The sequence below is a fragment of the Peromyscus leucopus genome, chromosome 4 (assembly GCF_004664715.2).
Source record: "Peromyscus leucopus breed LL Stock chromosome 4, UCI_PerLeu_2.1, whole genome shotgun sequence".
Taxonomy (NCBI): Eukaryota; Metazoa; Chordata; class Mammalia; order Rodentia; family Cricetidae; genus Peromyscus; species Peromyscus leucopus.
Window position 1 is genome coordinate 53478847 of NC_051066.1, and position 24390 is coordinate 53503236.

General features: G+C 41.7%; 1 protein-coding gene across 1 annotated transcript in view; it reads left to right on the forward strand.

The window, feature by feature from the left end:
* Window positions 1-24390, forward strand: part of Osbpl6 (oxysterol binding protein like 6) — a 189729-nt gene that overhangs the window by 82672 nt on the left and 82667 nt on the right. The window contains 1 exon segment of the mRNA XM_037204898.1: window positions 2937-3101. The gene's annotated coding sequence lies outside the window, so the exon portion shown is untranslated.

Below are 24390 nucleotides of genomic sequence, written 5' to 3' on the forward strand. Positions count from 1 at the left end.
GCTGAGAGGGCCGCTGCTGATTCCTGGCTTCCTGAGTGAGCCACTCGGAAGAGTCATTGCCAAGTCACCAAACTCCTCAATGAGATCTTCCAGAGACTCCTACTTGAGTGTTGGTTGGTGTGGGAGATTTGTTCGAATCAGCTTTTCAACCTTTAGAACTTGCAGTTAATGAATGTCGGGGAAGGGGGGCGGGGGGCGGTGTCGGGAGCCCTTTTCTGCTCCAGAAGATGTTGTTAAATTAGAAAATGATTCCTTAGGTCAGTGTTGGTAGATAAAAAGCAAATAGGTTGTTTTTTTGTTTGTTTGTTTGTTCGTTCGTTTGCTTGCATCAATTCAGTTCTGTTTGTAAGATGAACCATTCCTGTCCCTGTCTTGGCACATTTCTTACTTGGAACTTTAAGAATTAATCTTCAATGTGTGCTCTCACAAGGAGCAACCAGATTCAACTTTCTAGGTGTCTCACCTTTGGACTTCTGCCCTGCACACAGTTTCTACACAAAGTAAATAAGACTGGGGCAGGTTCTTAATTAAAATAAGGTGGCGTTGCTACTTGGTGAACAACTTTTTTTTTTTGGAAACAAAATGAAACAAAACAAGATATTATTCACCTGGGAATTTAGACCTGGGAATTTAGAATGCAAATGTTACTGTATGCCTCTATCTATCTTCATCAATTAATATGTATAGCCACAATACTCATTAACTTATGGCTCTCAGAGATGTTTGTTTATGTCTGAAGTGTGTAATAATTTTTAACCCAGAGTGCTCAGTCCCCTGGAAGGTCACAGCAGATGTCTCCATAAACGTTAAGAACAGTTTCAAAACCAGCCAAAACACCTTAATCTTGGCATTCCTTAATAGCGCAAAAGCCTGCTCTTAACAGAATGGACAGTAATAAATTTCATTCCTTCTAAGGCACACACTGTTAAAAACCTGGTAACTTTCCATTTTGAACTCCGACCTAGGCTGTGTGTGTTGGGGGTGTGGACGGGCTAAGGTCTGCTCCCTGCTTCTGACTGTGTACTTGCAGGCGGTGGAGATCAGATGTGGATAGAGGTAGCTCTGAGACCAGGACAACCTCACATGAATAGAGTAGACCAAAAGCTCCCAGAAAAGGGGGTTGAGAAGGGAGCTGGAGGGGCTGGGGACTGCTTTGGAGTGAGAGTCTAAGCAGTGTATTGGCTAAGATGATAGAAGAAAAGAGAGGACGTGGTGAAATGTTCCCTGGGCCCAGGTCTGTTTTGCGCGAGCTATGAGAACACACACAGGCTGTGAGAAGCAGCAGTGTTCTTAGGTGGGGGCCACAGGACACACTCTGCATCACCCTCTCCTCAGCTGCATGTTAATGCAGGGATGGAGGTAAGGGTTGGAAACCTGGATTGTATCCCATGGCCCTCTGCTCTTCTTTACCTTTCCGCTTTTCAGATGATGTGGAATGACTAGGGAGGAAGACGGGGGTGGGGTGAAGTAAAAGGACCTCCTCATAGCCCAGCACTCTTAACTCGACCCCCTCCTTTAGTTAGTGCCAAGAGCTTGACAGAGCCCATCACTGGTCTAAGCAAGGAGAAGGTGGCTAGTAGAGTTTCTATTCTGAAAATTTAGATTTCTACCATCTACCTGAAATTAATTATGTGAGATTAAAGGCCGTAAATGGAATCCTGTGTGCCAGGAAGAAAAGGCGCCATCCTGAGCACAAGATCACAGCGCCAGTGGGTATTAACCAGTCTGTTTACACCATCATCATGAGCGAGAGTTAAATTTGTTTATGTCTACGAAATATAACACACACAATAGATTTATTTTTGATGAAGAGGTGGAGAAGAATTTGGAAGAAATACTTTTTTAGCAGAAAGATGTAACCGAACAAAGTAATCATGTTGGGCATGGTGGCTCCCTGTAATATCAGCACTTAGGGAGCTGAGGCAGGAGGATTTCCAGAAGTTCCAGGCCAGTATGGACTACAGAATAGGATCTGACTTTAACTCCCCTTTAAAAAGGAGCCATCAGTCTATCCACAGTGTTTAGGGTAGACAGGCCTCGTTTGCAGTTTGAGGAAGTCATGGTCTGTTAGAGAGTGGGCGGGGTACACACTCTAAAATAATTAAACCTGAGAATAATTTTTATTTATTTATATTTTATTTATTTACTTATTTATTTCTAAGACAGAGTTTCATTATGGAACCGAGGCAGACCTCAATATTGAAATCCTCTTGTCTCATCCTCCCAGGAACTGGCCTATGGATGTGGATCACAACATCTAGTTTGATGAGTACTTTTGTCTACACGTGAAGTAATGAGCTTGCTAGAGAGATCTGTGGCTTGAAGGGAAAAGCTGCTGTTACGTTTCAGGGTCAGAGAGTAACTGGTGCAGCTTCTGCTTTGGGGCTGACTCTTTCCTTAAAGTCAACATTCATTTTCTCAGTCTGTGTCTTTTGCTTCCGGGGAGATCGTGGCAAGTTGAAAACTGGATTCTGTGGGAGTACAGTCCGTCAGCAGGAGTTCCACTCCTGCAAGGCAAATTAGAGACAGCACCTGGGTCCTGTCGCAGCACTGTGACTGAGGGTTTATGCTCCCGCGTGATGGGCCCCCTTCATGCATGTTATCGCTAGAGCACTGCCTGGCATTCACATTTTGTTGGAAAGCTAAGCTTGGTTCTAGACAATGCACTTTGTCCTCACTGAGGGTAGTTGCTGGGTCACCTGAAGGGTTCGCACTCGAGACTCTGGGCAGAGTGCAATTGTGAATCAGCAATGCGACTGAGTGCTGAGGAGTTCAGGGGTCACATCTTTGCAGTTGTGTAAGACTGAACAGAGGAGATAAAAACTGAAGTACCCGGTACAAGCGTTCTCCTGCAGAGAGCTCTGGGGAAACATCTTCCTGAGTGTCGCAGATATTCTTGGGAAGGGCCCTGTCTGAGTGTCAGCCCTCTTTTCCAGGTTCTGCTCCTTGCTGGGAAAACAGTAAGAGGAGACAGTTAAAGTGCCACCAGTGCCAAGAGTCTGAGAGACTGTGTCCCAGGAAGAACTGACAGCATCGGAGGCCAGCCCGCCGAGAAGCACCAATGGTGCAGGCACGCTAGAAGACTTTGACACAAGGCAGAGGTGAGTGTGAAGAACACACACTTCCCGAGAACGCAGGGCAGATCAGGCAGTGCCGAATGACTGCAAACCATGATGATCGCATTACCAAGTCACAGGAAGGTGCTTCTTCTACCTTCCTGTGGATCTGATCTTAAAATAATACACCACAATCCTCATTATGTTTAGTCATCTCCGTAACAAGTTCCATTTGACTTTGTTAAAGGAAAGGACATAAATGTTCAAAAACATTGGTTCACTTATATTTCTGTCTACAGTCTATGTTATGTGGAAGCAAGACGCCACCCTTCGCTCCTTGAGGGATAGCTTGCAGACCTCAACGTAAAAATGGCTGCGGTGTGGTCTTTGGTTTCTTTATACGGCTGCATGCAGACAGCACAGTATGAGCACGTGTGTGTTAAAAATATTTTTATCTGTTTTTGTAGTAAACAGACACTTGGCCGTTCTGGTTTTGCCCATGAAACTAAAATGATGAGTCCAGGACCAGCCATGCTTTATAGTCTGCTTGTCATCTTTGCCGTTTGCGCTTAGAACATTTTTAGTGCCAATTCATATATTCCATTTGACATGTTAGGCCTGGTGTGTTTGGCCTTCCACATTTGGATACACCCCTCCTTGTTCTCCACAGCACTCTGCCTTCCCATGGGGAAAGCTGCAGTGTTAATACTCTTGGGGAAGTTTTGCAAGATGCATTTCCTCTAGTCACACTTGCTTGCTCTGGGTACAGGCAGGGTTGGTGATAGTGGTGGTGATAATGTAGACATATGTAATCTGGGGAATATTTTTCATGAATGCTAATATCACTCTCCTGTTTTTGCATGGAGAGGTTCCTCTTGGGAGCTTAGGAACCAAAAGCTCAGTAATAATTTAGTGTAATCATATGATGTGAGAAGCATTCTACTTACAACTACATTAGTTAAGACAGCATGGTTTGTGAACTAATAGGACACAGGTCAGTTTTGAGACCATTTTTTTTTTTCATATGTAATAAATTCTAAAAATCAGTTGACTTCATACGAACACTCCACATAAAAAGTCAGAAAACCACTGTTAGAAAATGTACAAAGTGATCTTGTTACCGTCCTAATGATTACAGTCTGATAGTCTTTAGCATTCCATCAATATTTAATCAACTAGTCCTACAGATCGATAGGTGCCTGCCAGGCACCTATTTGAGAACTGTGGCATTTAAGAGCTCTGCATTTATTTTTTCCCCTTTCCTTACATGAACTCACTTTTATGCACTTCAGTGCAACTGATTGCCTTTATCCTCTGCCATTATTTTAGCATTTATTATTTTATATCAAACATATGAGCTTTGAGAATCATCACCTGAGGGACTTACTAAGCCTGCTAGAAAGAAGGAAGCTTTTTTCCAAGATGAGATGGCTCATTGATCTTGAGAGAGCTGATTAGCATAGGGATGCAGGCTAAATTGTTTTATTCAGACACTGTTGTTGTCATCTTAAAGTTGGGTATTTTGTGACCTAAGGGTTCCAATACTTGATTTAATGGTCATGTGACTGAGGATATAAAAGCAACTCATTGAACTGACTTCTCTTTGAATGGCACCTGTAGGGCTTTAGAGTGCATTTTCTAGCTGGCACATCTGGACCCAAGGGTGATTCACTGAGCAATCTGCTGTGCTCTTTACATATGCAAAATATTGGTATTGACAAATAATGCCATCAGAATTCAATATGTCCAGTGAATTGTGTTTAATCAATAATTTTTCCTCCACCTTGATCAATATCTTGTTCTAAATTGAAATTCATTCAGTAGTACCACTGTTAATTTGATATTGGACCCAACTGTGGGTCTTTGCCATGGAAACATTTCATGACATAAGTCCACATTAGCTAAACTCAGATGTGAAAGACTGAATCAGACCCTCGAGCATTTGCTACACTGTCAAGGCAATGTTTTCTTGAAGAAGAGGAGGAAAGAGAAAAGAAAGAAGGGAAGGAAGGAAAGAAAGAGAAAGAAGGAGATAGAGAGAAAGAAAGAGAAAGAAGGAAAGAAGGAAGGAAGGAAGGAAGGAAGGAAGGAAGGAAGGAAGGAAGGAAGGAAGGAAGGAAAGAACTATTTTACTGGAACAGTTTACAGAAGTTTCCCCATGACTCATTTGAATTCTGTCTCTTAAACAGATTTTAAACCTAGGCTGTCCATTTTCAAACACTGACACAAATAAGGAAGAAAACTGATTATATTTTCTATAGCTTAGGGTTAGGCTTCTACCTCTTGGAATCTCTTAAGTCAGTATGTGTAGTAGAACCTCACCCACATGCCCAGGTGAAATGTGTATGAAGCCATTGACTATCAGATTTAAATTCATGGAAATAAAGTACTTACAGATTTGTTTCCACACACTGGCTGAATAGTGACTTCACTATACAAGAGACAGACTCTTCGTCGGGTGAGGTTCAGGTCTGGGGAGATGGGACAGTTGGTAAAATGCTTGTTGCATAATCAGAAAGACCTGAGTTGAGATTCCCAACACCAAGTGCGAGCTGGGTACACATATGTATCCTCGCTCTGGAGAGCCTATCCAGCCTGCTTACAAGCAGTGAACTCTGGATTCAGTGAGAGACCCTGCCTCAAAGGTTTATTTCTAGCAGATTTGGAAAAAAGAAAAAAACAAAACTCATGTTTCATTTGGTTCATGAGTCTCTTGACTTTTGTCTAGGATATTCGCCTCTTTTTCCAAGCTATTCCTTGGTCGAAGAACAAGTTGGTTGGATTCAGAGGCAAAAGTTCGGCTTCTTCCGTGGTGTGCAGCTCATGCCAGCCTCCTGGGAGGTGCAGAAGGTTGGGCTGTGCTACTTTGAGTGATGCTGTAGCCTCAGGAAGAATGACCTAGTCCTCCATTGTGATCAGGTTTTGTTGACCTAAACATTTTACTTACAAAGACTTATTGCCTGAATGCATCATTCCGTTGGCAATTATAGAAATGGTGGTTGTTCCTTCCCACTCTAGCAGTTCTTCTGTACCTACTGTTAGGCTTCATTAACAAAGCCCTTCCTTGCTTGGCAAATGTTTACTGACCCTCAGGGTAGTTCACGTGGGAACAGGATAGGGGCTTCGTAGGTTTCCCTTATAACGGACAATTTCAGAATTGGTGCATCAGTTTCTTCCAAGGTAAGAAGTGGATGATTTTTTTAAATTTTAAATTTAATTTTTTTCTTATTTTTTTGCATTTTAAGGAGAACTGTCTTTTTTAAAGAGCATATAATTGTAAATTTATGCATTGTCAATATATACATATATATATTTAAATTTGTTTCAAATTTTGTTGTTATTGAAGATGCTCAAATAAAACTTGCTTTGTTCTCTGGAGCCCTTCAGGTTGACTCCTATGTGTACATTTGCAAAAGAGAGCCTGTTATATACTGAATCACAGTGAACTCTGACATGTGCAACACATGCATATAATCAGTCCCAGCTCAGCACTAGTCCAGAGCATCCCAGAAGCACACTTGACATGTTAGTTTCTTGGGTTCTGTGTTTTGTTGCAATCACAGGCTGCCTCAACTCCTCTTGAGCATGTGTGCCCAACTATTTCTACAAACCTCGGTTCTATCAGTACAAAATGGATTTTAGAAACAATAGCTGAGCATTGGGAGTCATTGGTGTTTCATAGATGTTTCCAAGCCATTTTGTAGAACCTGATAGAAAATGCATACATTAGAATTAAGAATTCTTGCCATGTGGTGGTGGTGTACGCCTTTAATCCTAGCACTCAGGAGGCAGAGGCAGGCAGATCTCTGTGAGTTCGAGGCCAGCCTAGGCTACAGAGCGAATTCCAAGACAGGCTCCAAAGCTACACAGAAACTCTGTCTCAAAAAACCAAAAGTAAATAAATAAATAAATAAATAAATAAATAAATAAATAAATAAATAAAATAATTTTAAAAATTAAGAATTCTTATGGATTTTCTTAAGTGAGCATTAAGTGGGCGTGGGAATTAAAAAATTGAATTACATATTTCTTTCTATTGAAAAATCTTGTGGTCCAAAATAATATTATGAAACTATTCAGTTTATATTTTGGCTATATAAAATAGTTTTAAATTAATAATCTTAACTTTAAGTGACTGATTATAGCTCTGCTTTTTAGTAGAGAAAGAAGTTAACTGAAAGGTTAGTTTTTTTTAAAACATTTATTAGCATTTTGAGAGCTTCCAAAATTTATAAATGAAGTCAGGAGATGAATTTCTCCTTCAGCCCCCTTTTGGTGTTGATATTGGACGTATTTCTTGGTATTGAGAGTTATCCTTTTAAATCTTTAGTCTGCCGGAGAATTTGAGTACTTAAGCTCACTGCATTATAACCTTGGGATGTTCCAGGAGGGACAATAGCCCCTCATGCTCTTGGGATTGGTTTGTGCCATATGGAATGTGTGTGTTCGTGTCCACTCTTGCTCACGGGGCAGCTCCAGGCTCAAGAGTCATTCCCCAAATGCAGCAGAGAATTCTGAAGGTGCTCCTGTGTTCATTCCCTTGCTTCTTTCATTTGATAAATGGATAATTTATGATGTTTAATGTGGAATGGTTGTCTCTTATTTGGGTCAGTCAGGTGATCCAGTGCTTTGATTTCTGGACACATTTTATACCGTTTGTCTGTGGGAAAATGGAAGGATTCAGAGAAAATGTAGGAATGAGTAGTTCTCTTCCATCCCTCTTTTCGCTGTTCATCCGACCAGGCAGTTAATTCCTTGAACTTGAAGAGTTCTCAGAGGTCAGCAGTGGGTGTGATGGAGATGATACCTCATTTACCCATAGCCTCGTAATCTTTTAGCCTGACTTCTCACAGTGCCTTGTTATGAATCACAACAATGTCCAGTAATTGTGAATTTTTTTCCAAATATGTTTTTACAGAGAGAATGATTCATGTTTTAATTATTCTAATTTTGAGCGTTATTTAAATTTAATCTCATTGACTTGGTGTATCAAATGAATAAGGCCAGGAAATGCTGTTTGAGTGAGCCAGCACAACAGCACAGATTGACTTTGTAAGAGTTGGCTTTCAAAGCGACAGCTCTGAGTCGTGTTCCTGTAATGAGTGCCGGTGAAGAAGATGACTAGCCCACCAGCTTCCCGCAATTCTTCTGTGTATGACTGGGAAGAGAAGTGAAAACTTCAGAACTAAGAGTCATCTGAATGGATGTATCATATTGTGCATCTTCTCTCTCTCTCTCTCTCTCTCTCTCTCTCTCTCTCTCTCTCTCTCTCTCTCTCTCTTCTATTCATCCATATAAGCATTCATTCATTTATTCATTTTTATCAAAGAGTGCTGAGTATTCATTCAGTGTCAGCCAAGCACTATTCTGAATCCTGAGGTTGTAACAAAGGAATGAATGCATGGGACAACACATTAAGCTTCTAAGGGTAGGTGGTGCACTGGTACCCAAGTGATGTAGCTCAGAGGCGGGTGCTGTGGAGGAAATGCAAAGAGCATGGCAGGTGCCGTGCCTATTCAGAAGTAATGTTAGAATTAAGAATGAAATGGCAGTTTGCTGACTAAATCTTCCTATTTAAAGAATCGGGAAGTACAGTGGAGTTGACTTCCACAGCATCTGCAGGTTTGGCATTTGAGTTTATTTCCAAACCCATCTTCTAAACTGCGGGCAGGTATACCTCACCCCTTGTCCTGTCAGTTCCTGAAGAGTGGGTGAGATTGGACAGTGTCCTGGAGAATAGGTACGTGGTATGTTTTGGAATGTCCTTGAAATACTCCTGTAAATCCCAAGTTGCTCCCAAATAAAACGCTTAAGAAGAAAAATTCTAGCGAAGAAATGCCAAAATTTACATTACATCAAGTCAAGGACAGCGTACCTCAAGTTTACATAAATGAGGAAGTCAAGTGTGTACAGGAAGGTGGGGGAGGGGAGAGTGGTGGATGTAGGAAATCTACTATCGTTGACTTCTAGATTTGGGTCCCATTGCTCGTGTTTAGACTAGACAGTGTCCTTTTTTTTTTTTTCCCTCTTGGAGCTAAGGACTGAACCTAGGCAAGCGCTCTACCACTGAGCTGAATCCCCAACCCCGTGCCTTTCTTTTTTTTAAAAAGCTCTATTTATTGCTATTTTATGTACCAGTTTGTATGTATGTATGTATGTCTACTACATGTATGCAGTGCCTGAGGCTGTGTGGGAGCTAGGAACTGAACTCCCTCTTCTGTAAGAGCAGTAAGTAGGGTCCCCCCTGCTTTGCAGAGATCTGTTTTGTGGGGTTTGTTTGTTTGTTTGTTTTTCAAGACAGGGTTTCTCTGTGTGACAGCCTTGGCTGTCCTGAAACTCACTCTGTAGACCAGGCTGGCCTTGAACTCACAGAGATCCTCCTGGCTCTGCCTCCTGAGTGCTGGGATTAAAGACGTGCACCACCCAGCCACCACCTGGCTAGAATCTCCTTTTCTTAAGCACTCCATTTTGACACTTAATTCTCAGCAATCTAAAAAATTTACAGATATAGTCATTTTTCTTCTTCCTTTTTTCTTTCTTTCTTTCTTTTTTTTTTTTTTTTTTTCTTTCTTTCTTTTTTCTTTCTTTCTTTCTCTTTTGTTTGTTTTTTTTTCAAGACAGGGTTTCTTTGTGTAGCTTTGGAGACTGTCCTGGACATTTTTCCTTCTTTTAATGCTCACTTAATATTTTTTCAGTTTTTTATTTGCTTGTTTTTTCAATCCAGTGAATGGAGAGAATAGCTTTTTCAACAAATAGTGTCTGTTAGCCACTGGATTCCATAGACAAAATAAGGAGCCTTGCTCTATAATTTATACAGAATAAACTAAAGATAGATGTCTTAGTTAGGGTTTTATTGCTATGAAGAGACACCATGACCATGGAAACTCTTATAAAGGAGAACATGTAACTGGGGCTAGCTTACACTTCAGGGGTGCACTCCATCATTGTCATGGTGGGAAGCATGGTGGCATGCAGTACCGGAGAAGGAGCCGAGAGTTCTACATCTGGATCCACAGGCAGCAGGAAGAGCCTGCTACACTGGACCTGGTTTGAGCATCTCAAACCTCTAAGCCCACCCCCTAGTGACACACCTCCTCCAACAAAGCCACACCTATTCCAAAAAAGGACACACCTCCTAATAATACCACTCCCTCTTGGCCTATAGGAGCCATTTTCTTTCAAACAATAATAGATTACAGATTTAAATGTAAAAGTATAAAACACAAGAAAAATAGGATAAAGTCTTCAGTATCTAAGACAATGCAAGTTCTTATGTTTTTTTCCTTAAAAAAATCACTTTATCCTTTTGAGTACTTTATTCAAACAACAAGTAATAATGAAGTCTTCAGGGAAAAAAATTATTAGCCTTCATCTTGACATCATTTCCTCATTTAGTTTCTATTTTACTTGATTTTTTTCTTCCTGTCTCACTTGATCTCTATACTTAGAATAAATGCATGGTTTATCCCATGAATATTCTTACCTTATAATCACAAATTCCACCAATTTTTAACCTAATCAAGAGTTTTTTAAACAAGCATCTTTGAATAGGTATGCTTTCAGATTTTGTTTCAAAGGCAGAAGTGAAGTAAGTGGGACAGTGTTCATTCTGCATTTTAAATAATGCGTGATTGGCAGATTTTTCAAAGCCAGCCGGCACTGATTAGAAAAATAGGTTTTTCTTTTCTTATATATTTATTTGTGTGTGTGCGCGTGCCTGTCACAGCATGCCAGTGAAGTCACAAGACAGATATGCAGTTCTCTTCTTCCACTGTGTCAGTCCGAAGGCTCAGACTCAGCTTGTCAGGCTTGGCCATGGGTGCCCTTATCCCCTGAGCCATCTCGCTGGTGCTCAGTTCATGTATTTCTAAGCACAGTTGTTGTCTTTTTAAAATGTTTTGGAGGAGATAGAGAAATCTGAAATTGGCAAGAACGTTGAAAATCATAATCTCTTCTATAATTGGCTTGCTCGCTGTCACACCAGGGGCCCCACCCTCAGACTTTTTTGTTTCTAAGTCTAGATGAGCTGTGGGATATGTGCATTGCAGGGATGTGCTCAGTGTCCCGTCCATCCTGTGGATTACCTACGGACACTTTGTAGTAGGCATTTGTGGTGTTTGCCAAGCTTCGGGGGTTGAGGGAAAGTAGCCCTTGTCATCCTGAGTTCAGCATTAAGTGACATTTCAAATCATCCCAAGCTCCTTCACTCACTGTCTTTGTGACTGGATACCCTCATGGCCAATTCATCATCTTACCCCTGTATGCTTTCCAGGTTTTTTAACTGATAAAATAAATAAAATCAACTTCCATCCCCCAAATTCTGTTGCTCTTGTCTTGTCATCTTCTTGCCCTGACTGGATTTTAACTTAAAAAACAAATTCAATCCCCTTCTACATTGTCAAAGGTAATCTATAGGTTCAATGTAATTTCCTTTAAGCTCCAATGACAATCGTCACAGAAGGAGAAAAATACTAAGATGCATACAGAAGCCCAGAAGACCTTGGCTTCCAGAAGTAATCCATAGCTGAAAGGGAAGCCTTCAAGTATCACAGCAGCAGGTTTCAAGTCATTTCAGAGACATAGTAAAAACAGCACAATGTTGCCACACAGCAAGGTGCTTCAGACTAATGGAATAGAATAAAAGACTCAGAGTTGAACCCACAGTGATAGTCACCCCCCCCCTTTTTAAAAACAAAGATGTTCCAAGCAGAAATCTCTTTGTGTTGGTTTGAATGATAATGAGAATACCCCCCCCCATGGGCTCATATATCTGAATACTCTGTCTTTAGTTGGTGGAACTGTTTAGGAAGGATTGGGAGGTGTGGCCTTGTTATAGGAGCTATGTCTCTAGGGGCAGGCTTTAGGGTTTCAAAAACCCATTCCTACCAATCCAACACCATGCCTGCCTCCCTGTTGTTATGCTCCATATCATGATGGTCATGAACTCACCCTCTGAAACTGTAAGCCCCAAATAGTCTTTCTTCTTTGAGTTGTCTTTGTCATGGTGCCTTATTACAGCAACAGAAAAGTAATTGAGGCATTTCTAGCAAATGGTGCTTGGAAAACTGGATAGCCACCTGAGGAAAATTGAGCTGGACCAAACGGTATCACTGACAGTATCACAGAATTAATATGCAAATATCAATCCAGAGTGGATCGGAGCTCACAGTTCTGTGAGGGGAAAACACTTAACAATAAAGGCACAGGCAAGGGCTTTTTAGAAAGGACTGCAGTACCTCAGGAAATAAAGCTGAATTTAATTCCATATGCATGGAATTAAAACACGTCTGCATCGCAAACGAAATGACTCGTCAACAGAAGAGATGGCTTTTAGGATGGAGGAAAATCCTTTCCACCTATACATTATATAGAGGATTGATATCTAGACTAAAAGAACTAAAAAAAAAAAAAAGCCAAATACCAGGGGAAAAAATCAACAATCAAAAAACAAAAAACAAACACAAAAAAACCTTCAAACAACCCAAACAATAAATGGACTAATGAAATAACAGTTCTTAAAAGATTAAGTACAGATGGCCAAAAAATATATGAATAAAAACGTTCCACAACCCTAGCCATTAGGGAAATGCAAATTAGAGCAACATTAAAATTCCATTTCAACCCAATCAGAATGGCTACCAGTTACAAAACCATGATGAATGCTGGCAAGGATGTAGGGAGCCCTCATAGACTGCTGGTGGGTATGTGGTTGGTGCAGCTACTGTAGAAATCATCGTGGAGTTTCCTCCATAATTACAAGTAGAACTAATGTAGGACCTGGCTTAGCGCTTGTAGGCATACATCCAAAAGAATCTAAGGCCGCACACCACACAGGTGCCTTCGTCTCCATGTTAGTTGTAGTACTTCACAACAGCCACATGAAGGAATCAGCCAAGGTTCCCACCAGCAGATGGGCACAGAAAGCGAATGCGGTATGTGTACATACTGCAGTGTATTCAGCCATAAAGAGCAGCCAAGTTATGCTTTCTCCAGGGAAGTAGCTTTGACTGGAGACCATCCTCTTTAATGAAATAAATCAGATCTATCCAGCCAGCCACAGCACTTGTAAGCTTCTAATTCCAGCAGGTGCAGAAGCAGGAGAATGGTCACAAGCCCAAGCCAGCCAGGGTTGGATACCAAAACCCCATTTCAAGTAAGCAAAAAAATGAAAAACAAAAAACAAAACAAGAAGACAAATGATGCATGTTTTCTCTCATGGGCAGTTCCTTACAGCTCTTCATAGGTACCATTTGTGAGCACGTATATTCGAGGTGTCCCAATGCACATGCTGAAGGGAGGCTTGGGGTGAATAAAAGTGGGGGGTTTTTTAAAGCAGGGACTGGGAAGGGCGTGATTATCGTCAGAGCACATAGCATACTTGAAAGAACTGTCTATTGGATGCCCAACACCAATAAAAATCATTTAAAAACTTAAAAAAACCTCAACTAGTATTTGTAGTTTAGTTTTGGAATGAAGTCAATTCTGTATTTAGCCTGCTAGCTTTACTCCAATATCAGTGTGTGAATATTTAAACTACGACATTCCTTCTTAATCCCACAAAATCTCTTGTGTTAAGCTAGGCTTAGCGGTACCTGCCTCCTCAGCATCTTCCTTGAGACACAGATCACATGCTCCACTGGAAGAAGGAAGCAGGAGCTTCAGCCTTTGGAGTGAATTTGTTTGTGAATTATCGCTTACAATAGACCAGCACTGTTCAAACCTCATACATGCATACACTGTCTAACTGCTAGGACTCCCATTCCTTGACTTTGTGGTGATATTTCAAGTATTTTTGACATTAAGGTAATCTTTATGGGTTTTTATTTGTTGTTGTTTGTTTTGGTTTGCTGTCTTAGTTAGGGTTTTTTTCTGTTGTTGTTGTTGTTTGTCTTGTGTTTTGTTTTGTTTTTTGAGATAGGGTTTTTCTGTGTAGTTTTGGTGCCTGTCCTGAAACTCTCTCTGTAGACCAAGCTGGCCTCGAACTCACAGTGATCCACCTGGCTCTGCCTCCCGAGTGCTGGGATTAAAGGCGTGGGCCACCACTGCTCAACCTTAGTCAGGGTTTTTATTACTGTGAAGAGACACCATGACCACGGCAACCCTTACACAGAAAACATTTAATTGGGGTGGCTCACTTACAGTTTCAGAGGTTCCGTCCATTCCCATCATGGTGGGGAGATGTGGTGTTGTGGCTATAGCTGAAAGGCCTACATAGGAAGTCACCTGAGATACTGAGTGATGTGCTTCCTCCAGCAAGGCCGCACTCCTTAAGAGCGCCACCCCCTGTGAGATTATGGAAGCCAATTACATTCCAACTACCACATTTGCTGTTTGGGTTTTTTTTTGTTTGGTTTTGTTTGGTTTGGTTTTTCGAGATAGGGTTTCCCTGTTTAACAGTCCTGGCTGTCCTGACTGGATTTGTAGACTAGGCTGGCCTTGAACTCACAAAGACCCGCCCACCTCTGCCTCCCGAGTGCTGGAATTAAAGGCGTGTGCCACCATGTTGGCTTCTTTATGGTTTTTATTTGTTTTGTTTTGTTTGGGGGGGTGGCATTTGTTTGTTTGGTTTGGTTTTTAGTTTCTGAGACAGAGTCCCAAAATAGACCATTCACTTTTTAAAAAAAATTTATTTATTTATTATGTATACAGCATTCTGCCTGCATGTGTGTCTGCAGGCCAGAAGAGGACACCAGATCTCATTACTGATAGTTGTAAGCCACCATGTGGTTGCTGGGGATTGAACTCAGGACCTCTAGAAAAGCAGTCAGTGCTCTTATCCACTGAGCCACCTCTCCAGCCCACCCATTCACTTTTATAGCCTAGGCTAATTTCAAGCTAGCAGCAGCTCTCCTGCTTCAATCTCCCAAATGTTAGAATTATAGGTATGCACCATCAAACAACCAAAAATAATCATAATTAGTGTGGTATTTGATCATTCTCTTATCTTGTGTTGATGTTTGGATCATATTTCATTTATTTATTTATTTATTTATTTATTTATTTATTTATTTATTTTAGTTTTTCGAGACAGGGTTTCTCTGTGTAGTTTTGGTGCCTGTAGAGATCCGCCTGGCTCTGCCTCCTGAGTGCTGAGATTAAAGGTGTGCACCACTGCTGCCCAGCTGGATCATATTTCTAATATGAGTTGGGTTTGTTTTCATAACCCAGGAGATTTTTTTTTTAAATAAAACATTAGTGCTAAGATACATGTACTTGTGAACAGTACAGTGGCGTGTACACTCCACCACCCCCACCACCTCTGTGGCCAATTTCAGGGTACCTCTAAAGCCTGAGTTGAGGAGGGGAACACACAGTAGGTTCCTGAGCTGAGCACTAAGTATACACAGAGGTGACCACACCCCAGTTGAACGAGTTCATGAGGCTGAAACATGTGGGTCCCTGCAGTAGACCTCCTAAGCCAGCTCATCTTTCCCTGACCTAATAGGGAGAGAGCAGTAATCAAAACAAACACTTCTGCTGGTCCCCCAACTTAGCACTGTAGCCACCCTGACATGTGCATGTCAATCAGCCTAAGCCTTGTCGTTCTAGAAGGGTAGCTGTTCTCAAAATTCTGACCGTGAATTTTCTGTAATTAAGCTGGATGATGGCCGGTAAATTAGTAGGTGGCAGGTGCCACAGTCTTGTGCAGCCAGGCTAGTCTATCCGCTGTGTTTTAAGAACCGATGCTGTCACATCTTCTGTATTCCTCATGGGTAGCTCAGCAGTAGGAAGGATAAAACCTAATAATGCCCTAAGGCCCCTTGGGCTCCATTAGTAGCCTGGCAGGTCTTTTTTTAGGAAGTTTTCTCTTGGGAAGATTGAACTTTGTATCGTCTTTTTCTCAAATGACTTCTGAACAGATAAGAAACTGAAGTTTGTGATTCATTTGAATTATTTGGGGTTATCTTCAAGCAGATACAGTAATATCCAAGAACTGACACGAGCGTGGTTATCTGCAGGCAATTTGTGTGCCCAGTCAACTGCTTAATGGGTCTATATAATGGGGGGCTGGAATCTAACTGACGTGATAAGCTCGGTACACATCCTGAGTGGTGTTTGTGGCTCGTGACATATAACCACAGTGACAAAAGTCATATTGTCCCTTCCCTGAGGGGTGCTGCAGAATCAAGTCAGATAAACAAAGAGCAGAACATGTTTGATAACAAGTGGACGTAGGGACATGATACAGGCTGGAGTGGCAATTCTGACAGCAAAGATTGCATGATGATGAACCCTGGCCACAGAATAGTGTAAAAGAGTGCCTGTAGGTTGTACAAGTCAGCATAGCTGACCATGGGGGAAGTGTTTGTGGTGATCACACACATCACGTCACGTATACTTTACAATTTGAAGTGAAGAGTGGCGTGGCACCGAGGGAATGCACATTTACCACCCATCCCCATGCTGTTTTCATTTTCCAAACTGGAATTATAGACCCAGCCCAGGAAGTATCAAGTCTGTTTTCTATCCCCCGAAAACCCGTGGTGACTGCCAGCCCCCGGGTCCCCGTAGGAATGCAGCCATGTACCATATGCCCTTTGGTATCTGGCTGCTTTCATGGAGCATGTTGTCTTCAGGGCTCATCCATGTGATAGCCATTCTTGGTTGTCCATCGTGACGGCCATTCTTGGTTGTCCATCGTGATGGCCATTCTTGGTTGTCCATCGTGATGGCCATTCTTGGTTGTCCATCGTGATGGCCATTCTTGGTTGTCCATCGTGATGGCCATTCTTGGTTGTCCATCGTGATGGCCATTCTTGGTTGTCCCTCGTGATGGCCATTCTTGGTTGTCCCTCGTGATAGCCATTCTTGGTTGTCCATCGTGATGGCCATTCTTGGTTGTCCATCGTGATGGCCATTCTTGGTTGTCCATCGTTGATGGCCATTCTTGGTTGTCAGCTGGACTGTGTCTAGAATGAACTATAACCCGGATATGGAGAGCACACCTGTGAGAGAAATTCTGCTTGTTTTGAGGTGGGTGAATCCACTTTTAGTCCAGACCTTTGAGATAAGAAGACACATACATACCTTTGATCCAGATCCTGAGGCAAGGAGACATATGCCCTTGATCTGAATCTTAAGGTGGGAAGACACATGCCTTTAATCCAATCTTGAGGCAGGAAGACACACCTTTAATATGGACCATGCCTCCTGCTGGAAGTCTATATAAGGACATAGAAGGAAGGTTTGGTCTTTGCCTGCTTGCCCTCGACTTGCTAGCACATCCATTCCTTCACTGGCATTGAAGTCTACTTCTTCAGGATTCCAGCATATACTGAAGATCAGCTGAGATACCCAGCCTTGTGGACTGAGCAACTACTGGATTCTTGGACTTTGCAGTCACAGCCAGTCATTGTTGGAATAACTGGACTGCAGCCTGTAAGTCACTTCAATAAATCCCATATATATGACTGTGTATATATATATATATATATATATATGTATAGATAGATGGATGGATAGATAGATAGATAGATAGATAGATAGATAGATAGATAGATAGATATGACTGTAGAGAACCCGACTAATACATCCATGTCGTCATGCCTGTTAGCATTTCCTTTCTCTTTAAGACTAAGTGATATTCCATTCTATGAATACCCCACACTTAATTTATTCCTGTGTTGGTGGATATTGAGGTTGTTTCTGCATTTTGGCATTGTATGCTGTGGATGTGAGTGTACGTATGGTATGTGCTACAGCCTTCAGTTCTTAGAGATGGAATAATCACATGGTAACTTTAAAAACATTTAAGGAATAGCTGAACCACTTGATTTCTACAGCAGCTACACCATTCTTTACTTCCGCCAGCCAGCAGTGTACAAGGGTCACTTCAGGGAGATTTTTAACTTCAGCCGACCGACCCGTCAGCTCCATGTGAAGAATAGTTGTTCTGACAGAAAATTTCTCCCCCAAATAGGACACCTTCAAGGTCACCTACTGCCTGAATAGGAATGTGTGCAAACTGGACGGGCATTTATGAATTTTAGGGTCACAGTAGAGGTGAAGGTTTCCGTGCCTGTTGTTCCTGCCTGTCGGCGTCATTGGGAACTCTACTGCTCAGGGTTATTTTTGCTGTTGTAATGCACACAGTGGCGTTACCCAGGCTTCCCTTTTAACATGCCAGCAGAGGTCAAAACCCAGTGATGAATGAAAAGTGACAGACCAGTCTTTAAAAATTAGTACTAGCAAAATGACCAGGGGGTGGTGACAAAGTGGCCCAAGCCAGCAGGACCCGTGACCCACGTGTCAATCCAAGTCATTGTCTTGTGATCTCGTGATAAATCCTACACAGCCTCTGTTCCCAGGGTTTTCTCAGCCTGAACAGATAACAGGCCTTTCTGAAAGGGGAGTTCCTGGGGAGGCTCTAATAGCAAGCAGATGGAAACCAAGCTGAGGATTGCAGTCATGAACTCCTAGGCCCCATTCTCCTCAGATAAAGTGGGATGTTCCTGTGAATGGGAAAGAAGTGCTGAGCGGGCTGACCTCACACATGGTTAGTGCCTGTGACTCCTTAACTGCCTTTCCCTCACCGTGACAGAGAAGGTTGATGGAAGAAAGTGGGTGGTCTTCTCTTTAGGATTCTGACCTCAAATCGTTTTTGTTTTTTTTTAATTTAATTGTTTCAAGCATAAGATCACAGTGGGGTTTTTTTTTGTTTGTTGTTTGTGTGAGACAGTTTCTCTGTATCCCTGGCTGTCCTGGAACTTTGTAGACCAGGCTGGCCTTTAACTCAAGAGAGATCTGCCTGCCTCTGCCTCCCAGTGCTGGGATTAAAGGCGTGGCATGCACCACTGTGTCTGGCTTCCTTTGTTTTGAGACAAGGTCTCACCTTATAATTCTGGCTGGTCAGGAATTCACTGTGTAAACTAGGCTGGCCTCGAACTCACAAACTCACAAGCACCTGTCTGTTATTGCCTCTTAAGGGCTGAGGTTGAAGGCGTGTGCCACCATTCCCTGCCTGTTTTCTTGTTTTGTCTTGAGATAGGGTGTTGCGCTCAAACCTGCAGACCTCCTGAGTGCTGCTGGGATTGCTACCATGCTTGGCCTTAGGCAAAACTTTATTTGTGTGTTATTTTTAAGTGATTGAGAAACATTTAAAAGGTAATGTATGCTTTGTTAATTGTAAAATTAACCAGAGAAGGATAGCGAGGGGGGGGAATAATGGAGGTGGTTCAAGATCAAAAGTCATTAGGTCATTAGGACTCCCATCCTAGTACTAACCAGGCCTGACCTTGCTCAGCTTCCCAGATCAGAAGAGACTGTTCAGGGTGCTTTGGTCATAGACGCCTTAATGTCTTTCTGATAATTGTTGGAATTGTCACAAATTTTACCTCAAGTACAAAAATAAAATTAGGATGAAAAGGAAATGTAATGTTTTCAGATAAATAAATACAACACCTTATAATTTCAGAGACCTGTTATTAGGAAATGGCAGGTTCAAGATAATGTTCAGAGACTTCCACATGAACAAGTACGGATATATTAGTTAGAACATGAACTTGTAAGCTGTTGAGGAAAATCTACAGTGGTTAGAAGACCTAGAAGCAATGTCAGTGTGGTGGCACGCTCTGTAAATCCCAGCACACAGAGAGCAGGAAGATCCAGAGTTCCAGGCTAGCCTGGGCTACAAAATGAGACCCTATCTCAACCACTATGGAAATCAGTATGGCAGTTTCTCAGAAAATTGAGAATCATCTACTTAAATTTTTTTTTTGAACATAAAAACAGTTTATAGCTGGGCGGTGGTGGCGCACGCCTTTAATCCCCAGCACTCGGAAGGCAGAGCCAGGTGGATCTCTGAGTTCAAGGCCAGCCAGGTCTACAGAGGAGTTCCAGGAAAGGCACCAAAAGAACACAGAGAAACCCTGTCTTGAAAAACCAATCCCCCTCCCCAAAAAAGTTTGTTTAAAGAGTAGAAGTGCAATGTGAAATGTGAATTTAACAAGAAGTTGTAGATTTTCAACACTGTACATGAACTTCTTTGTTACAAATAAATATTTATGCATCTAAAAAAAAAAGAGATCCTATCTCAAAACCCAAAACCAAAACATAACAACCAAACAAGAGGCAATGTGAGATAAAGAAAGGATTAGCCTATAGAAAAATGTCTGCTGTAAATCAAACAGTGAAGGGGAAGATGAATAGGAATCTCACTTACACAACAGACACCAGTGGAGGAGTGCTGCTTCCTGCTTTACTGATGTGCTCTTATGAAAACCCAAGACCACCTGCCCAAGGGTGGCCCCTCCCACAGTGGGCCAGCCCCTCCCACAGTGGGCCAGCCCCTCCCACAGTGGGCCAGCCCCTCCCACAGCAATCATTAATCGATGATTTAAAAATGTTCATAGGTCAGTCTGATGGAGGTGATCTTCAGTGCATACACACACACACACACACACACACACACACACACACACGCGCGCGCGCGTGTCTTTACTCACAGTGTGAATGTGTTTCAAGTTTCTCTTGCACTGATCCTGGGTTACCACATCCAGTCAGAAACAGAGTGAGTCAGGGAATGTGTGTCCACCTTCTTGTCCACCATTATCACCTTTTTCTAACCTTCTGCTTCACAGAAATGAAATAAAGCTCAAATACATCTTAACATGTCTGATTTATGTTCATCCATACAACATATATGTCTTTATTTAAATTGCTTAAAAAATTTAATTTCCCACTTAACATACAGTTGCTGTCTTTGGGGCATTAAGCCCTGATTTTTGTCAAATGTACAGAATTTGTAAAACCAACCATAGGGCAACTTTAAAAAAGTTGAATTTGATTGTATAATTATGAAGAGCTGCCTTTTTCAAATGGAAATAGCTTTATTATGAGTGATTATGGAGCTAATCTATATCCATTGTAAAAGAGAATAATCTAATCCCCCTGTAAAGAGAATACATAATTTTTTTAATTGGGTGAAGGGGACTGCCTGTGTCTGTCTCTCTGTGTTTCTGTCTTTTACATGCCTCATGATTTCCTTAGCAAAAATTGAATTAGAATTGTTCAAATTAAACTCTCCTGGAAAGGGCAAAGACGTTAGACTACCACTGGCAACCTATTAATCATTCCATGCCATTATCATTTTTATCTTATTGATTTGCAAGAACTTTTAGATATTAAAAACACTAAACCTTTGTCAAATTCATGTTTTTCCAAGTGTTCGGGGTGTGGGGCTCAAGTACCATTATTAATAAGTTATTCTCTATTCCAGCATCATTCATGTTTCTCTAATACTTTTTTCTAATGTTTATGGGTTTTGTTTTACCTTTAGAAGTTTAAAGCTTTTGCAGTAGGTTTGGCTCTAAGTACGGTATTAAGCCTTTTTTTCTGATGGCTTTGTAGCTTGTTGAAAATATTATTCTCACTGATTTTGTTGTTGCTGCTGCTGTTGGTAGAATCTCTGCTTTGTTCCTTGCTCTGGCTGCGTTTCCTAAGAGGCTACACAGCTTGAATGTTCCGCAGAGGAGGATTGCTCTTATTTTTTAGAATAATTTCCTTTGGTCTTACCTGTTTGTTCTTACACATGAACTCTATACTATGTCCAAGTTCTTAAAAATTCTGTTATGACTTTGGAGGAATTACATTAAAACATGTCAACATGTGGTTAACGAACGTTTTATAATGTTTATAGTTCAGTGTAAGAGTGAATCCAAATACAAAATCCAGATTCTCTCTTTATCCTTCTTTTCCCCATTTTATTCTTTCCCCAAATTTGAAAGCTGTGGGCTGGGAATGTAGCCCAGAAATAGAGCGTTTCCCCGGTGTGCGCAAAGCCCTGGGTTCCATTCCCAGCACCTGCACCTCAGAGCACAGACAAGTGTGAAGACTGCACACAGCGTGTGGCCTAGGTGTGCTGTCACCCGGTCCTCACCCTCCCTCTGAGCACGTGCTTGAGTTGTGCTCTGTGACGGCGTGACCGTGAGCACACCTGTGTATATGCATGATGGCTGTGTTCACAGGCTGCAGCCAGTCAGGTGTCTCGCCTGCACCCAAAGACTAACCCATTAGGTAACTACCTTCTAGCCTCACTTTCATCATTCAGACAGAAAGGGATATGAAAGCATTACCTCATGCTGATGCTGAGGCAGTTAACTGAATATTTTTACAGCAGTTAGAACAATGCTGAGCAGACACATGGAACACGTACAGTGATAATAGCGTTTTCTGCAAATCTGTGCATGTGTTCAAGAGAGATTGTTCCTGGAGGCCCTATATAAATTTATGGCATTTTATGTCCTTATGATTTGTCTTGTTTTGGAGAGGTTTTGCTGTTGTCTTGAGACTGAGTCTAATTGCAGCCTAGAATACCCTGGAATTCATTGTATAGTTCAGGATGGCCCCAAACTCATAACCATCCTCCTGCCTCTTGAGTATTTGGAGTACAGGTGTGAGCCACCATGCCTTGCTTTGAATTATGTCTTTAAAAATCCCCTTGCTCCGACCCACAGGAATACTGGGATTGAACCCAGGGCCCCATGCATGCTAGACAAGCAGTCTACCACTGAGCTACAGTCTCAGTCAGCCCCTCAATTTAATTTTTTTACCCAGAAAATAAAATATTCCTCAATTTCAGCATCGTTTCTCTCTCTCTCTCTCTCTCTCTCTCTCTCTCTCTCTCTCTCTCTCTCTCTCTCTCGTGTGTGTGTGTGTGTGTGTGTGTGTGTGTGTGTGTGTGTGTGTGTACTGCGTGTGTGTGTGTGTGTGTGTGTGTGTGTGTGTGTGTGTGTGTGTGTGTGTGTGTATGGTGGGTGAGTGTGTACTGCGTGTGTATGCCCATGGAAGAAGTCAGAGGTTGATGTGGAGATGTCCTCCTCAGCCACTTCTGTGTCAGAGTGTCTCCCTGAACCCCAAGCTCACAGTCACAATTGAGATCGGGCCACTAAGCCCCCAGGAAACCCGTCTCTTCCCCTCAGCACTGGGGAGATGCCTACACCACCATACCTACCTGCTATGTGGGCAGATCCTGGTGGCTGCACAGCAGATGTCTGAGTCACGGAGCCAGCTCCCCAGCCCCTTTGGTGCATTTCAGATGGACAGTGACATCCCAGACTGCCTAGCACTCTAAGGACAGTGTCACTCAGGCAACAGCCAGCATCAGTGTCTTGATGTCATTGGAAACTGTTTTACTCTTTGGGTTGTTTTTGTTTTGTTTTTGCAACAGGTTTTCTCTGTTTAGCCTGGCTGTCCTTGCTAAATGGTTTTACTTACTTTGTTGTTATGCTGGATTGATAGGTGTGGGGGGGGGCGTGTTTTGTTTGTGCATGTCTACAGAAATACCACCGACATATAAAGACATAGCTTTTTATTTTGTAGGAATGGATTCTAAATGGATGGGATACTAGTCTACTAGGATGGTTCTACAATATTTTATTTTGACTTATTCATCTTAGTTGTTATAAATTGTGACAATAATTTCCCAATCCGTGTCTTTTATTCCTTGGTACGTTCATTTATTTTATCTGTTTATAGTTCTCTCTTTTTTCATTGGTTAGTCAGCCACTTTTTTTGTTAATTCAAAGAAATAACTCAGATTTGTTAATTGAAGTATTTTAAAATATCCAATTCTGTGTTCACTCTGTAGACATCTCTTCTAATTCTGTGAGTTTATAAATGCAGGATGTTTGCCTTTATTCTTTCGGGTGTAGGAATGTGAATGACCAAGGCCGTGCATGGAGAAGTCGCTCCGTCATACAGACAGAGACGGAGGAGCTGGAGGTGGAGCCGAGGCTTGAGTGCTGTGGGATTTGACTTTTATCTGTTTCCAAATATTCTTTAATACCATTTCATTTTTCTTCAACCTGAGACATGCTTAGGAAAGTGCACTTTCCAAACCCTTTCTTGCTCTGACTTTATGATTAATTTTTAATTTCACTGAATTGCTTCCCACGGGGCAGTCTAAATTCACTAATTTCATTGAGGTCTTATTTTGAGTTATTTTCTACTTTATTTTCCTGCCAAAATGTGATCAGATTTTTATGCTTGGGAATATTTTGGGTATCATTCATTTTAGTCATTGCTCAGTATCATTTTTGTATGTAGATTTAGCAAATTGCCTCATGTACCTGTTCAGTGTTGTTTCCTTGGCCTTTTTTTCTTTTTGCAAGATGATTTCTTCAATTTTGTCTGTCTTTCTGTCTTCCTTCTTTCCTTCCTTCCTTCTTTTTCTTTCTCTTCTTTCTTCAGGCATCCCCTTAACCTTTATTCATCCTGTGTATTTCTATTTTGGTAACCTATTCTAACACTTTTTTCCTTTTATAGAAAATAGATATATTTTCTCAGATAATATATATCCTGATTATAGTCCTCCCCCCACTCCCCGCTCCTCCCT